At 41.5% G+C, this 14893-nt stretch overlaps 1 non-coding gene across 1 annotated transcript; it reads left to right on the plus strand.

Moving 5' to 3' along the window:
- Positions 1-791: 791 nt before the first annotated feature.
- LOC119471539 lies at positions 792-898 on the plus strand. The gene has a single exon (XR_005200611.1). It is a non-coding gene; the product is annotated as a U6 spliceosomal RNA (small nuclear RNA).
- Positions 899-14893: the final 13995 nt, after the last annotated feature.

Genomic DNA, 14893 nt, shown 5'->3' on the forward strand with positions numbered 1-14893 from the left:
AGATAGTCCAAAACCTGAAGCCGAGAGATGGGCTAAAGTCACATAGCTTGTTAGTGGTAAGACAGAGGGACCCAGTGTCACAGACCCTGGCTCTCCAGCCCATGAGCCAGCTGGCTAAAAGAGAGGCCTGAGAGGTGAAACTTGAAGGTAAGGTCTGCTTTTATTGTCTTATTTATGTCCAGTTAAGGACTTGAGAATGATGACATTTTTAACCTCAGGGAGAGGGGAAGGAAGACCCAAACAGGTCCAGTTCCAGGCTATAAGGATTGTTGACAAACAGACTCCTGTTTCCCTTATCAGCATATGGTAGCAGACATGTATTGAGTGCCTACTGTTTCCCCATCTGGCATTGGGCACTGGCGTACAGAGATGCAGACAATACAATTCTTGTCCAGCCTTCAAAACACTTGTGGACTAATGGCTAAACAAAATCTCAAGTTAAATAGAGCAAAAGACAGAATCCTGGGGGAAATGCTTTTTTTATTTTTATTTTTTCTTGCTGTGCATGAAAAAGGAATGATGAGTCCACCCTGTGAGGAAGAAGAGATTGGAGATGGTCTCACAAAGGAAGCAGTTTTTGAGTGGGGTCTTAGAGGGGAGATATGGAAGCGGCAGAGAGGAGGCCAAGGGCTCCATGCAGCCGAGGACGCCCATGCAAACAGAAGGCGGCCATGACCAGCAGGGCATCTGAGCTCTGTTTCCCTTAAGAGGTGCTGTGACACATACAGTGTGTAGGAAAGAAATGGGGGGACTGAGATAAAAGGCTGGAAGCATAGAAAAGGGTTGGTCCTGTGCTCGCTTCAGCAGCACATATACTAAAATTGGAACGATACAGAGAAGATTAGCATGGCCCCTGTGCAAGGATGACATGCAAACTGGTGAAGCGTTCCGTATTTTTATATATATATAAAAAAATTATAAAGAAAGAAAAGGGCTGGTACTGTAATGGTAGGCCTCTGATTAATAAATCCATTTACATATTTATGGTCCACTTGGATAGGGAAATGATTTGCAGCTCTGGCATTTAGACCTGATCCTGTGAGCACAGGGAGTGAAAGGTTTTTAATAATAAGAGCGTCATGACTGGATTTGCGTGTTGGAAAGATTTTCAGATTTCCACAACTGACCCTTCAAATGCTAGGTGAAATGAGAGAATGTTGCATCTTTCTGCGGGTGAAAGAACTGCAAAAGCAAAGCTATATTTACAAAGTGAAGAATATTTCAGGAAGACTTAGCTTGTTATGTCTGTTGAATTCTAAATAACAATGGTTATGGGTTTGGATAAGACCTAAAGATGAAGAGTACATCATCTTTTACTCTATAGGAGCCCTTTGAAGCTCTGTGTAAGCTTCTAAACCCATTAAACCATACAAAGTCTTATTTATGATACACAGAGTGACCCCCTACCTCGACAGCCAGATAATGGCAATCACTAACATTTGTATAATTATCTGTCTTCACAAAGGACTCTATTCCATTTTCTGTCTTTATTCTCACAAAAACTAGATAGATGCTATTTTTGTCTCCACTTTACAGATGAGAAAACTGAGAATTAGAAAGTCAAAGTGACTTGCCTAAGGTAACAGCCTATCAGGGATGGAGTTGAAAATTGAACCTGAGTTATCTGACTCAAAATTCTGATGTTCTTTCCATTGCATCCTGCTGGTAATCAGTAGGGTGCCAGGCTTCACAGCCAGATCACCTGCCCAGAGGCAAGAGACTATGTTCTGCACCAAAAGCTGCCATGAGTTGACTGATGATCTTGACCATGTCCTTGTGCAGCTAACAGGAATAATGACACCTGCTCACTGATGGTAAGGATGTTATAACACTTTACAACGTGTAGAGCACTAGACAGGCGTAATGCTCATCTGTATTCATTTAGCATAATAACCTGATCTAGAAACTATCCATGTATCAGAGCTGGTGACAAAATATTTCTACCTGAAATCTGCCACTATCACATGGAGAAGGGAAAACAGAAATAGATCACATCTGTAATGTGTTCCTCTCCCAGATTCCAAAAAATATATATATGAAGACATACTTTTGCAGCTAGTCAGAGTGACACATAAGTCAGGCATTTTTAAAAATCTGTTTTAAGATGGCAAATTAGTGGGCAAAGTTACTTCACACCTTGAAGGACCTGAGAGGCCTTATCTGTAAAATGATGGAGTTGGATGTGATAAACTCAATGGTCCCTTCCTGTTCTAAGACTGAATTATTCTATGCACAAATGAAACAGATTTGTATAATATCTGACTAAGATCTTTCTTGGCCTCTAGAGGAGATTACTGAGAACAGGGTTTTGCTGTTGTTTTTGAGACAGGGTCTCACTCCCAGGCTGGGGTGCAGTGGCGCAATCTCAGTTCACTGTAGCCTCGACCTCCTGGCCTGTCATCCTCCCACCTCACGCTCCTGAGTAGCTGGGACTACAGGTGCATGCCATCACACCTGACTAATTTTTGTATTTTCTGTAGAAACAAGGTCTCGCTATATTACCCAGGCTGATCTCGAACTTCAGAGCTCAAGCAATCCACCCACCTCAGTCTCCAAAAATGCTCACAGGCATGCACCATTAAGCTCAGCCTACTAGGAACAGTTTTTAAAGTCTGTTTCTTGCTGTGAGCCTCATATCCACTACCCATGCCCCCCACCCCAGGGACAAGAGAACCTGAACTGATTCACCAGCAAATAGCCATAAGAGGTGGCTCATGCCTATAATCTCAGCACTTTGGGAGGCCGAGGCTGGTGGATCACTTGAGGTCAGGAGTGTGAGACCAGCATGGCCAATATGGTGAAACCCTGCCTCTACTAAAAATACAAAAATTAGCCAGCTGTGGTGGCAGGTGCCTGTAATCTCAGATACTCGGGAGGCCAAGATTGCAGTGAGCAGAGATGGCGCCACTGCACACTAGCCTGGGTGACAGAGCGAGACTCCATCTCAAAAAAAAAAAAAAAAGGACAGAGACCAGAGGCTTGAGAAGGTAAAGTGAAATCTGCAGAGGCTTGAGAAGGTAAAGTGAAATCTTCCTCCTTCTTCTCTCTCTATGGTAGCTGAAAAAAAGAAAAGAGGTGGGACACAGTGGCTCATGCCAATCATTCCAGCACTTTGGGAGGCCAAGGCAGGTGGATCACCTGAGGTCGAGAGATCAAGACCAGACTGACCAACCTGGAGAAACCCCGTCTCTACTAAAAATACACAATTAGCTAGGCATGGTAGCACATGCCTGTAATCCCAGCTACTCAAGAGGCTGAGGCAGGAGAATCGCTTGAACCCGGGAGGCGGAGGTTGTGGTGAACCGAGATTGCACCATTGCAGCCTTGGCAACACGAGCAAAACTCTGTCTCAAAAAAGAAAGAAAAGAAAAAAAGGAAAGAGTGGGAAAAGAAAAGACAGCCCAATTAAAAAATGGGTAAAGGACTTAAATAGACATTTCTCCAAAGAAGATATACAGATGGCCAATAAACACATGAGAGGTGAGCAACATCATTAGCCATCAGGGAAATGCAAATCAAAACCACACTGAAACACAACTTCACACCTACTAGGACAGCTATAATCAAAAATGCGGAAAGTAAGTGTTGGTGAGGATGTGGAGAAATTAGAACCCTCGTACATTGCTGGTGGGAATGTTAAGTGGTGCAGATGCTATCAAAAACAGTTTGGCAGTTCTTCAAAAAATAAACATAAAATTACCACAAAACCCAACAATTCCATTTCTAGGTATAAACACAAAAGAACTAAAAACAGAGATTCAAACAAACACCTGTATGGCAATGTTCTTTGCAGCATTATTGGCAAGAGCCAAAAGATGAGGATAAGCAAAATATGGTATATACATATAATGGAATGTTACTCAGCCATAAAAGAAGGAATGCACTTATAATATACGCTACAAAATGAAGTTTGAAAACATTATGCTACATGAAATCAGCTAGACAAATTCCACTTGTATGACACTTAATGAGATTTCTAGAATAGACAAATTCATAAAGCTACAACATGGATTATAAGTTACCAGAGGACTGGGGGAGAAGCTATGGGATGTTATTACCTGATGGGTAAAGAGTTTCCCTTTGAGTGATGAAAAAAGTTTTGAAAATAAATAATAGTGATGGTTGTACAATAAGTATAATTAAGGCCACCGAATTGTCACTCAAAAAGAGTTAAAATGGCAATGTTTGTTTATAAATATTTTACCACAATAAGAAAAAAAAGAAAGGAAGGGGACATGGCTTGCCCCAGTTGTATGTTTAAGAAGCCTAAGGCAAATGATTTTTGGCTAAGTCCCCGAAAGCAACTGCAACAAAAACAAAAATTTACAAGTGGGACCTAATTAAACTAAAGAGCTTCTAGACAGCAAAAGAAACTATCAACAGAGTAAACAGACAACTACAGAATGGAAGACAATATTCACAAACTATGCATCTGACAAAGATCTATTATTCAGAATCTATATGAAACTAAAATCAACAAGCAAAAAACCAATTAACCCCATTAAAAAATGGGCAAAGGACATGAACAGACACTTCTCAAAAGAAGACATAGAAGAGGCTAACAAACATATGAAAAAAATGTTCATCATCACTAATCATCAGAGAAATGCAAATCAAAACCATAATGAGGTATCATCTTACACCAGCCAGAATGGCTATTAATAAAAAGTCAAAAAATGGTCATGCACGGTGGCTCACGCCTATAATCCCAACACTTTGGGAGACCGAGGCAGGCAGATCACAAGGTCAGAAGATCAAGACCACCCTGGCCAACGTGGCAAAACCCCTTCTGTACTAAAATACAAACAATTATTGCTGGGTGTGGTGGCGCATGCCTATAATCCCAGATACTCAGGAGGCTGAGGCAGGGGAATCACTTGAACCTGTGAGGCAGAAGTTGCTGTGAGCCAAGATTGTGCCACTGCACTCCAGCCTGGCAACAGAGCAAGATTCCCTGTCTCAAAAAAAAAAAAAAATTAGCCAAGCATAGTGGTACACATGTGTAATCCCAGCTACCTGGGAGGCTGAGGCAGGAGAATCGCTTGAACCCAGGAAGTGGAGGTTGCAGTGAGCCAAGATGGCGCCACTGCACTCCAGCCTGGGTGACAGAGCAAGACTCCCTGTCAAAAAAAAAAAAAAAGTCAAAAAACAATAGATGCTGACAAGGCTACAGAGAAAGAGGAACACTTAGATACTCTTGGTGGGAATGTCAACTACTTTGGCCACTGTAGGAAGCAATTTGAAGATTTCTCAAAGAACTTAAAACAGAGACACCATTTGACCCCATAACTCCATTACTGGGTAAGGAAAATAGATAATTACACCAAAGGATACATGCACCAGTATGTTCATCACTGTGCTATTCACAATAGCAAAGATATGGAATCAACCTAGGTACCCATCAATGGTGGATTGGATAAAGAAAATGTGGTACATACCATGGAATACTACACAGCCATAAAAAGGAATGAAATCATGTCCTTTGCAGCAACACGAATGGAGCTGGAGGCCATTATCCTAAGTGAATTAATGCAAGAACAGAAAACCAAATACCACTTGTTCTCATTCATTAGTGGGAACTAAGCTTTGCGTACACATGGACTAAGCATGGGAACAACAGACACTGTGGACTACTAGAGAATGGAGGCAAGCGAAGAGCATGTGAGCTGAAAAACTACCTACTGGCTACTATGCTCACTACCTGGGTTCAAACCTGCACATGCACCTTCTATATTTAAAATACAAGTTGAAATTTTAAAATTAAATAATGCAAACAAACAGGAAGAAGAAGGAAGAGGAGGAGGAAGAAGAAGAAAGAAGAGGAGGAAGAGGACAAGGAGGGGGAAGATGAAGGAGGAGGAGGAGAAGAAGAAGCTGATGCCACCTAAGGCCACTGGGCTTGTTGACCTGCCCCAGAGCAAGAGAAGGAGCACCAAGGAGGAGGCTCAGGGGTATAGCTTGATGGAGGAGGGGCACAGATGGTCCCCCTGGGTCTCTGTTTCTTGAGGCATGCAGAAGATGGATGCCACAATTGGCGGCAGACCCTGAGTAGGGGACCTTGGAAGGCAGATGTCCTCAATACCAATGCCGACAGAGCACCTGGGATGGAGCCTCATCAGCAGCACCTAAACTCATTTCCACTACTACCACCAGCAAACCACTACCCTTCAAGCAACCAGCCAGCCAGTGAGGATGACAAAAAGAAAGGTGGGCAGGTGCCACCATCTGTATCCCTCAGCCTTGTTCCCGACTCAGTCTCAGGGAGGTAAGCAATGGAGGAAAAAGAGAGATGGAAAGAGCAGGTGATGACAGCCACCGTGTTTACCTAAAGAAAGAAAAGAAGGCACAATTAACAGAGAGTTTATCTGGGCCAAGGTTAAGGATGGTTGCCTGGGACACGCATTTATGCTGCCTTGGGGAGTGCTTCTATTTGGTCTTTGTTACAAGTAGGTTTTTAAAGGCAAAAGGGGAGCAGTGAGCCGAGATCGCACCATTGCACTCCAGCCTGGGCAACAAGAATGAAACTCTGTCTCAAAAAAAAGATGGTCATCCTCTTAGACCTAGCACGCAGACTCAGGAGGAACGTGCAGAAAGCAGTGGGAAGGAAGAGGATACTCACCTAGCCAGCCAGAGCAGCCGAATCAACCCTGATGGTCAGTGAGGTGCAAATGTCATAGCCGGATTGCCCTCACATCCAAATTCAATAATCTTAACATCACTAAGAGTGGGACAAAGAGACATCCTGTTCACGGCCATCTGCGTTTTAGAACAGCTGGGAGAACAGCTGTTGCTTCCCTGGGACCAGAGAAGGCAATGCATGAACTGTCCAGGCTGCAGGCCATTCTTATCCCTGAAGCCAGGGGTGGAGTCACTTGAGCCGCACACAGGCCCTGAGCCTTGGAGGAGAGATCCTGCAGAGGGAAATCCAGCTGCTGTTAATGGAGGAAGGACCAATGAATGCCAAGGCACAAAGGACACCAGCCTACTGCCTTTCTTATCTCACCCCAAGTGCAGACTAGAGTAAACATCCCAAACTTCCTTATTTCCTTTGAGGAGAGATAACATTAGAAATCCAAACATTCTTTTCAATTAATCCCATCAACAGGAATCAGTTCCAAGAACAAATAGTTTTAACTTATTTATCCCAGTTTTTTCCTTAGAACGGGAACAATGGTGCCTATACTTAAACAGCAGTGAAAAGATTCAGGAAGAGAAATTCCTATAAAATGTTTAGCAATGCCTGACACATAAAAAAGCCTGAATAAATAGCAGCGATGTTATTACCTCTTATCCACTCAACCCAATTAAGCAACTTCTTGGCTTGCCCAGCCATCCTGGAGTGTGACCTTCCTGTTGATTCTCTGTGGCTCCTGCTTTTATCCTCCCCGTAGAACCCAGAATACCCAACCGTGGCCCTGATCATTTAGCTTAAGGGTCATTCTCTGGGTTGAAAAGCCCATGCTTGGGGCTTCCCTGGGACTCCCAATAAACAAATTAAATTCTTAAAAAAAAAAAAAGAAAAAAGAAAAAAAGAAAGAAAGAAAGGCAAAAGGGGAGAAGGAGTGGGCCGATACAAAGTTGTTTGACAGGAATTCTCGCTGATTTACAGAATTAACATTGGGGTGATTGGCTTTACACTGCTGAACTACAGCATATGAGTTATGATGTCCAGTGCATGGCATAGTATGGCTGCTTGGCATCAGTTAACTCTACAGTTCATAGAGCAGGTGGCTTTAAGATGCAATGATTTAGCTCAAAGGAGAGTGAAACATGGCTGCTGTCACACACTGTCACAATTCAATGCCTCGCTGGGCCTGATAATTAAAGGGGATTCACTCCTTTCTCCTAGGCCTGTGGAACCTGAACCAGAGAGAGGAGTAAGAGAGCTTTGAATTAAGCATCAGACAGATATTTGTCATGGTTTGAATGTATGCATACCTCCAAAATTCATGTTAGAACCTAATACCCAAGGTGATGGTATTAGAAAGTGGGGCCATTGGAGGGTGATTAATAAGGACTTCACCTTTGTGAATGAGATTTGGTGTTTACAAAAGGGCTTGAGGAAGTGAGTTTGCCCCTATATCTCTTCTACAATGTGACGACATAGTTTGTCCCCATCAAAACATGCAGCAACAGGTCACCATCTTGGAAGCAGAGAGAAAAGTTTTACCAGATACCAAATCTGAGAGATTTGTTTGGTGTTAGGTATAGATGATGTCTGGTAATGAGTAAGACAACACAAAGTTGTAGGATTTGCCATCTTGGCTACTATAACTCATACTACACGCCTATAAGACTGTTGTTTTTAAAAATGTAAATAATTCTCAATTTGCTTATAAACCGAGTAATGCTGTATTATAATGTAAACTCAAGAATATATTGGAAAACAGTCACTGAAAAATATATAATACTAAGAAATCACTATACTAACAAACCTACAATTCTGGCCAAACAGACAGAATACGTTGTTATTTGTGATATATCTAATAAAGCAGTTTATTTGAGCTTATTTGTGTTGCTATTGTAGAAAGTAGAATCTCCACTCTCTCAAAAATGTTTAACCAGTATATACAAAGTAATTGGTCACAAAAAGCAACTGTCTTATTCTAAATTTTCTGCTTGTTTCTCCTTCTTTATTAAATTTAAAACTATTGAACACATTCTCAGAGCAATCCTACTTTCTACCAAATCTGCCAGCAACTTGGTCTTGGACTTCCCAGCCTCCAGAACTGTGAAAAACATATTTCTGTCATCTATAAAGTATCCAGTATTGGGTATTTTGTTATAGCAGCAGGAAGAGATTAAGATAATGTTTTAAAATGAAGACGACTAGGACTCACAAACTGGAACAAGACTATTCTGAATAGCCCAAAGTGACCAAAGTAAAAAAAAATCAGACTGAACTATCATTAGAGGGGCTGGTTCCCAAGATAAAGTGGTGATTTGGCAGAGAAAAGTTGGTGGAAGTTATTGGACAAATCAGTCATTCAGATTTACACCACAATGAGTTGAGTCCATTTTAAGAACAAGTTGCATAGCGTGGAGATGTGTACCAGTGTCCCCCAGGATGCTTGCTCCCAACTCTTTTATAGATTTGCAAACAGATTTGCAATTCTCAGCTAAACAAATGTCCACTCAGAATCAAGAATACACTTTCTATCCTACATTGCAGCTAGGTCTGAACATGTGACTAATTCTAGACAATGGAATATACATGGAGATACCACATGGTTTGAAGACCTCCTTTAAAAGCCACAATCTGGTACCCTCTACCTTCTGCATGCACTTTCTTCAAGCATTCCTACACACTACCTCTTAAAATGTGAATTTAGTGACCAGAACTATAGCTAGCATTTGGAATCATGAGGATAATGGTCACAACCTAAAGATAACAGAGGCACAAACTAAGAATTCTGCATTCTAAGAAAATTTTGAAATTAGAAAAATCAGACCAGCCCTGATCAGTCTACCTCCTTTTACTTGGAAAAGGAAAAAAATCTATATTTTTAAAGCCAAACTGTTATTTTAGGCCTCTGTAACACAGCTGAACCTAATTTTATATGAAATACATACAAATTGTTATCACAAGTAATCTATAAGTTCAAAGAGAGAAAAAGAAAAAAGAACTAGATAGCACCTCTTCACCTCAAAGTAGTCAAAATAACATAGATACTAAAACCAACATTTGTGGAGATCTAACGCAAGGAATTTTACCAATGGCTTCATATGCATTATTTATTTCATTTTCTTAGTAACAGCTCTATAAATATGTATCATTGTATACATCTTAGAGGTGGAAAAGTTAAGGCTTAAAGAAGTTAAATAATTTGCCCAAGGTCACACAGCAAGTATCTGTAGATCCATAATTAAAAACCCACTCTTGGCTGGGCACAGTGGATCACACCTGTAATCCCAGCACTTTGGGAGACCACAGTGGGTGGATTGCTTGAGTTCAGGAGTTTGAGACCAGCCTGGAAAAGAAGGTGAAACCCCATCTCTACAAAAAATTAGCTGGGCATGATGGTATGTGCCTGTAGTTCCAGCTACTCAGGAGGCTGAGATGGAAGGATCACTTGAGCCTGGAAAGTTGAGGCTGCAGTGAGCCATAACCATGCCTCTGCACTCCAGCCGGGGCAATAGAGCAAGACCCTGTTTCAAAAAAAAAATTGTTTTAATCTATCTTACTCCTCTAAAGTAATGGCTAAACTCCTCCCTTAGTCACTATGCAATACACCTGCCTAGAGGTTCTTCTGACAAAGGTTTATTCATGTAGAGATCTTAAACTGAGTTACAATAACATTTCTTAGAATTTTAATAATGTATAAGTGAGGGATTTGTTTGATGTTAGGTATAGATGATGTTTGGTAATTAATAAGACAATGGAATGTTGTAGGATTTGCTATCTTGGCTACTGTAACTCATACTACACATCTACAAGACTGTTCCTTAAATAAAATGTAAGTAATTAATTCTCAATTTGTTTATAAACTGATAACGCTGTACTATAATGTGAACCCAAGAATACGTTGGAAAACATCCACTGAAAAATATATAACACTAAGAAAACGCTGTGATAACAAACCTACAATTCTGGCCAAATAGAGCAGATAAGTTGTTGTTTGTGACAAATCTAATAAAGCAGGTTATTTGAGCTTATTTTAGGAATAGTGCTGCTATTGTAGGAAGTAGGATTGCTCTGAGAATGTATTGAAGAAAGAGTTTTAAATTTAATGAAGAAGATGAAACAAACAGAAAATTTGAACATTAAAATAAGAGAGTTGCCTTTGGTGACCAGTTACTTTGCATATACCAGTTAAACATTTTTAAGAGAGTGGAGATTCTAATTCACTGGCATTACTTTAAAAAACTACATTTAGGAATGCTCCTCAGAGAACCAATAATTACTTACATTGGGCTCATCCCATAGTAAAAGACTTGACACCGTGTAGAGGTTTAATATATATTTGATAAATGAGTAGATGGTTGAATAAATAAACATAAATTGTGCTTTATCAGTTTCAAGTGATTTATACAGGAATTATCTCACTTGACCCTCAAAAGCATGCTGACAGTGGATAAAGGAAGTGTGATTATTCTTATTTAAAAAATAAAACACTGAGTTTCAAAAATTTTGAGATTTACCTAAATCAACTTACTATGAGAATCCTTGTCTCCCATAAACACAAGAAAAACTACATTGCTTACTGGGGAAAAGGCGGAGGAGGAGAAAGGGGTCAGGAGAGTGATAAGGGATAAGAAGGGGGGCGGAGGGGGATGCGGGAGGTGGCGGATGAGGGAGAAGGAGGGGGAGGAGGACGGGGAGGAGAAGCGGGAAGAGAAAATACCGGTGTTATGATGTATTTCTTGAACAGGCCATGATAGTTCACTCCTACATGATACTTCACTCCTATATAACAGTGTATTTTCCAAAGGTGGTCACAGTAATATCTCCTTACAACGTGACTTAACACTCTCCCCATTGAGATGTAGAGTCTATGTTCTCAACCCTTGAATCTGGATTAGTTTAAGACTATGGGCCAGGTGCAGTGGCTCACACCTCTAATCCCAGCACTTTGGGAGGCTGAGGCAGGCGGATCACCTGAGGTCAGGAGTCCGAGACCAGCCTGGTCAACATGGTTAAACCCTGTCTCTATTAAAAATACAAAAATTAGCTGGGTTGGTGGTGTGTGCCTATAATCCCAGCTATTTGGGAGGCTGAGGCAGAAGAATCGCTTGAACCCAGGAGACAGAGGTTGCAGTGAGCCGAGATCACGCCACTGCACTCCAGCCTGGGAGACAGAGTGAGACTCCATCTCAAAAAAGAAGACTATGGTAAAAGTGAGCTATGTGACTTCTTAAGCCATATTGTAAAGGGTGATACAGCTTCTGCTTGAAGTGCTTAGATCATTCACTCCGGAAAACAGCTACCTTTGAGCTCCCAGCCTATAGCCAAGACCAACTTGAGAGTACATCAATGTGAAAGTGGATTCCCTAGCCCATACTTAGAAAATGTCTATTCATAGGCCGGGCACATGGCTCACGCCTGTAATCTCAGCACTTTGGGAGGCTCCGACAGGTGTATCACCTGAGGTCAGGAGTTCAAGACCAGCCTGGCCAAGATGGTGAAACCTTGTCTCTACTAAAACTACAAAAAAATAGCTAGGCATGGTGGTGGATGCCTGTAATCCCAGCTACTTGGGAGGCTGAGGAAGAAGAATCACTTGAACCCGGGAGGTGGAGGTTGCAATGAGCCAAAATCACACCACTGCACTCCAGCCTGGGAGACAGAGTGAGACTCCATCTCAAAAAAAAAGGAAAAGAAAAGAAAGAAAATGCCTATTCATTCTTCAAAACCCAGATCAGTAATACATCTAGACCATCTTGTCTTATACTGTCTCATTCTCCAATAAACTTAACATCCTTTCTCTGTGTAGTTCCGGTGTATCTTAAATCTTTCTCTAGGATTGCATTGAAAATATTGCACCCTCCACCTGGCATATACCAGGAACTTGGTAAATGGTTCCCAACTAATCAAATTGAATTTGGTGAACAAAAATCTGCAGCTGTTGCTGTACTTAACCAATTCCTGCTGACACTGGATGGCTCCACCATCACCGCTGTCACTAATCCTGTCTCTACCCCACATCTGTTATACTGACCTCATGGTTCTACTCACTAGCCTGAACACTGCTCTCTCCCTTCCATCCAGCCAACGATGTTTCAATTTATGTGAGAAACTACTCTTTCCTCACTACTTTTATGACTGTTAGTGGCATCTCTTTTCTCTCCATCCCCTTCAGGTCTCTCACTTACAGCATTTTTTAATTAGTTCCCTTGGGGCTAATAATTGCAAGATACTTGAATGGTAACACATTTTCTCCCAGAGCCCAAATATTAATTCCAATGTCATCTTTGTTATTTCCCCCAACTTACTAAATAGGGTTCCTGGTAGGCAGCATGGAGTGTCAAAATCCCCTGGCTGAAGAAACCGATTAGGCCTCCATTGCCTCCAATCTGTAGCTCCCACTTAGAGTTATTTGTAGAATTACAGAAATTTCTTATTCTTTTATAGATAGGACTTTCGTAGTAGTGTTTACCTGGGATATCTCAGTTTGCTGAGGTCACAAAGTCACTTGCTAAGACGTGACAGCACTCTACTCAGATAGTACAGTGACATCACTAAACCTAAGGCTTATGAGAACCGAAGCCTCCATCATATCCCTCCCACCTTTTGCTACAGTCTAGCAGAGGTTTATTAAAGTTAATATCTCTAGCTCACTGAGAAGGACTGAGATGCAAGATTTTCATAATTTTCTCTTTTATTAACCATTCTCCCACTCGAGAGACTGGCATTTCCTGTTTTGGTTGAGCCTGTTTAGACACATGTTGCACAGCACAGCTGGTTGAGCATTTGCAGTCCAAGTGATTCCCTTGCACTTTTATATGGCGGCAGCATGCTGCAACAAGAACGATGAAACTGCGGGCAGAAGACCTGGGTCCCGGTCCCAGCTTTCTCATTAAATACCTATATGACCGTCACTTCACCCTTCTATGTCTCCATTTATCTGTAAAATGGGGAAATCTCTAGGGACACTTTCAGAAATAACATTGGATGCTTCTACACTTTACTTGAAAGGCACTTTATTCATTAAATGCCTTTTCTTTCTTTTTCTTTTTTTATTAAGAGATGGGGTTTCTCCATGTTGGCCAGGCTGGTCTCGAACTCCTGACCTTGCGTGATCCGCCCACCTTGGCCTCCCAAAGTGCTGGGATTACAGGCGTGAGCCACTGCACCCGGCCCATTCAATGCCTTTTCAAAGTACTTATATTAAAAAGAAATTTCAGGGCCAGGAACAGTGATCCACATCTGTAATCTCAGCGCTTTGGGCACAGAGGCAGAAGAACCCCTTGAGCCCAGGAGTTCAAGACCAGCCTGGACAACATAGTGAAACCCTGTCTCTGCAAAATAAAAAGTTTTTAAAATTAGCCAGGCATGAAGACTCATCATACCTATAGTTCCAGCTACTTGGGAGGCTGCCATGGGAGGACTGCTTGAACCTAGGAGGTTGAGAGGCTACAGTGGGCCATGATCGTGCCACTACACTCCAGTCTGGGCAACAGAGCAAGACCTTGTCTCTAAAAAACAAAAAGACACACAAAGAAAGAAAAAAAAGAAAAAAAATTTTTAAAAGAAATCTCAGAGCCACCTTATAATCAGAACACAGAATGATATGGTTGAAGTCATGCTTTATAGAATTCTTGATTTTTTATATAAAAACATCTTGTACAATTATCCAGAATAGCATTGCCAACTCATCAAGCTTTCAGGGACAGGAGAAAGGGTGAGTAGATTGCTTCTGCTAGAGTTGAAATTAATAGCTCTGGGCCGGACACAGTGACACACGCCTGTAATCGCAGCACTTTGGGAGGCCGAGGTGGGCAGATCACTTCAGGCCGGGAGTTCGAGACCAGCCTGGTCAACATGGTGAAATCCCATCTCTACTAAAAATACAAAAATTAGCTGGGCATGGTAATGCACACTTGCAATCCCAGCTTCTCAGGAGGCTGAGAGGCTGAGATGGGAGAATCCTTAAACCGGGGAGGCAGACGCTGCAGTGAGCCAAGATCATGCAGCTGCACTCCAGCCTGGACACAGAGCAAGACCCTGTCTCAAAAAAAAAAAAAAAAAAAAAAAAAAAAAAAAAAAAAAAAAAAAAAAAAAAAAAAAAAAAAAAAGAAATTAACAGCTCTGAACCCTACCAGAGACAGCAACAGTAACTCTATTTTCCCCTCAAGCCCAGTATAGAATTTGTTATCTACCTACAATGGTTGATTTTATGTGTCAACTTAGCTAGGCCACAGCACCCACATATTTGTTCAAACACATCTGGAG

This window comes from Cebus imitator, unplaced genomic scaffold (genome assembly GCF_001604975.1).
Source record: "Cebus imitator isolate Cc_AM_T3 unplaced genomic scaffold, Cebus_imitator-1.0 Scaffold2, whole genome shotgun sequence".
In the NCBI taxonomy this organism is placed as follows: domain Eukaryota; kingdom Metazoa; phylum Chordata; class Mammalia; order Primates; family Cebidae; genus Cebus; species Cebus imitator.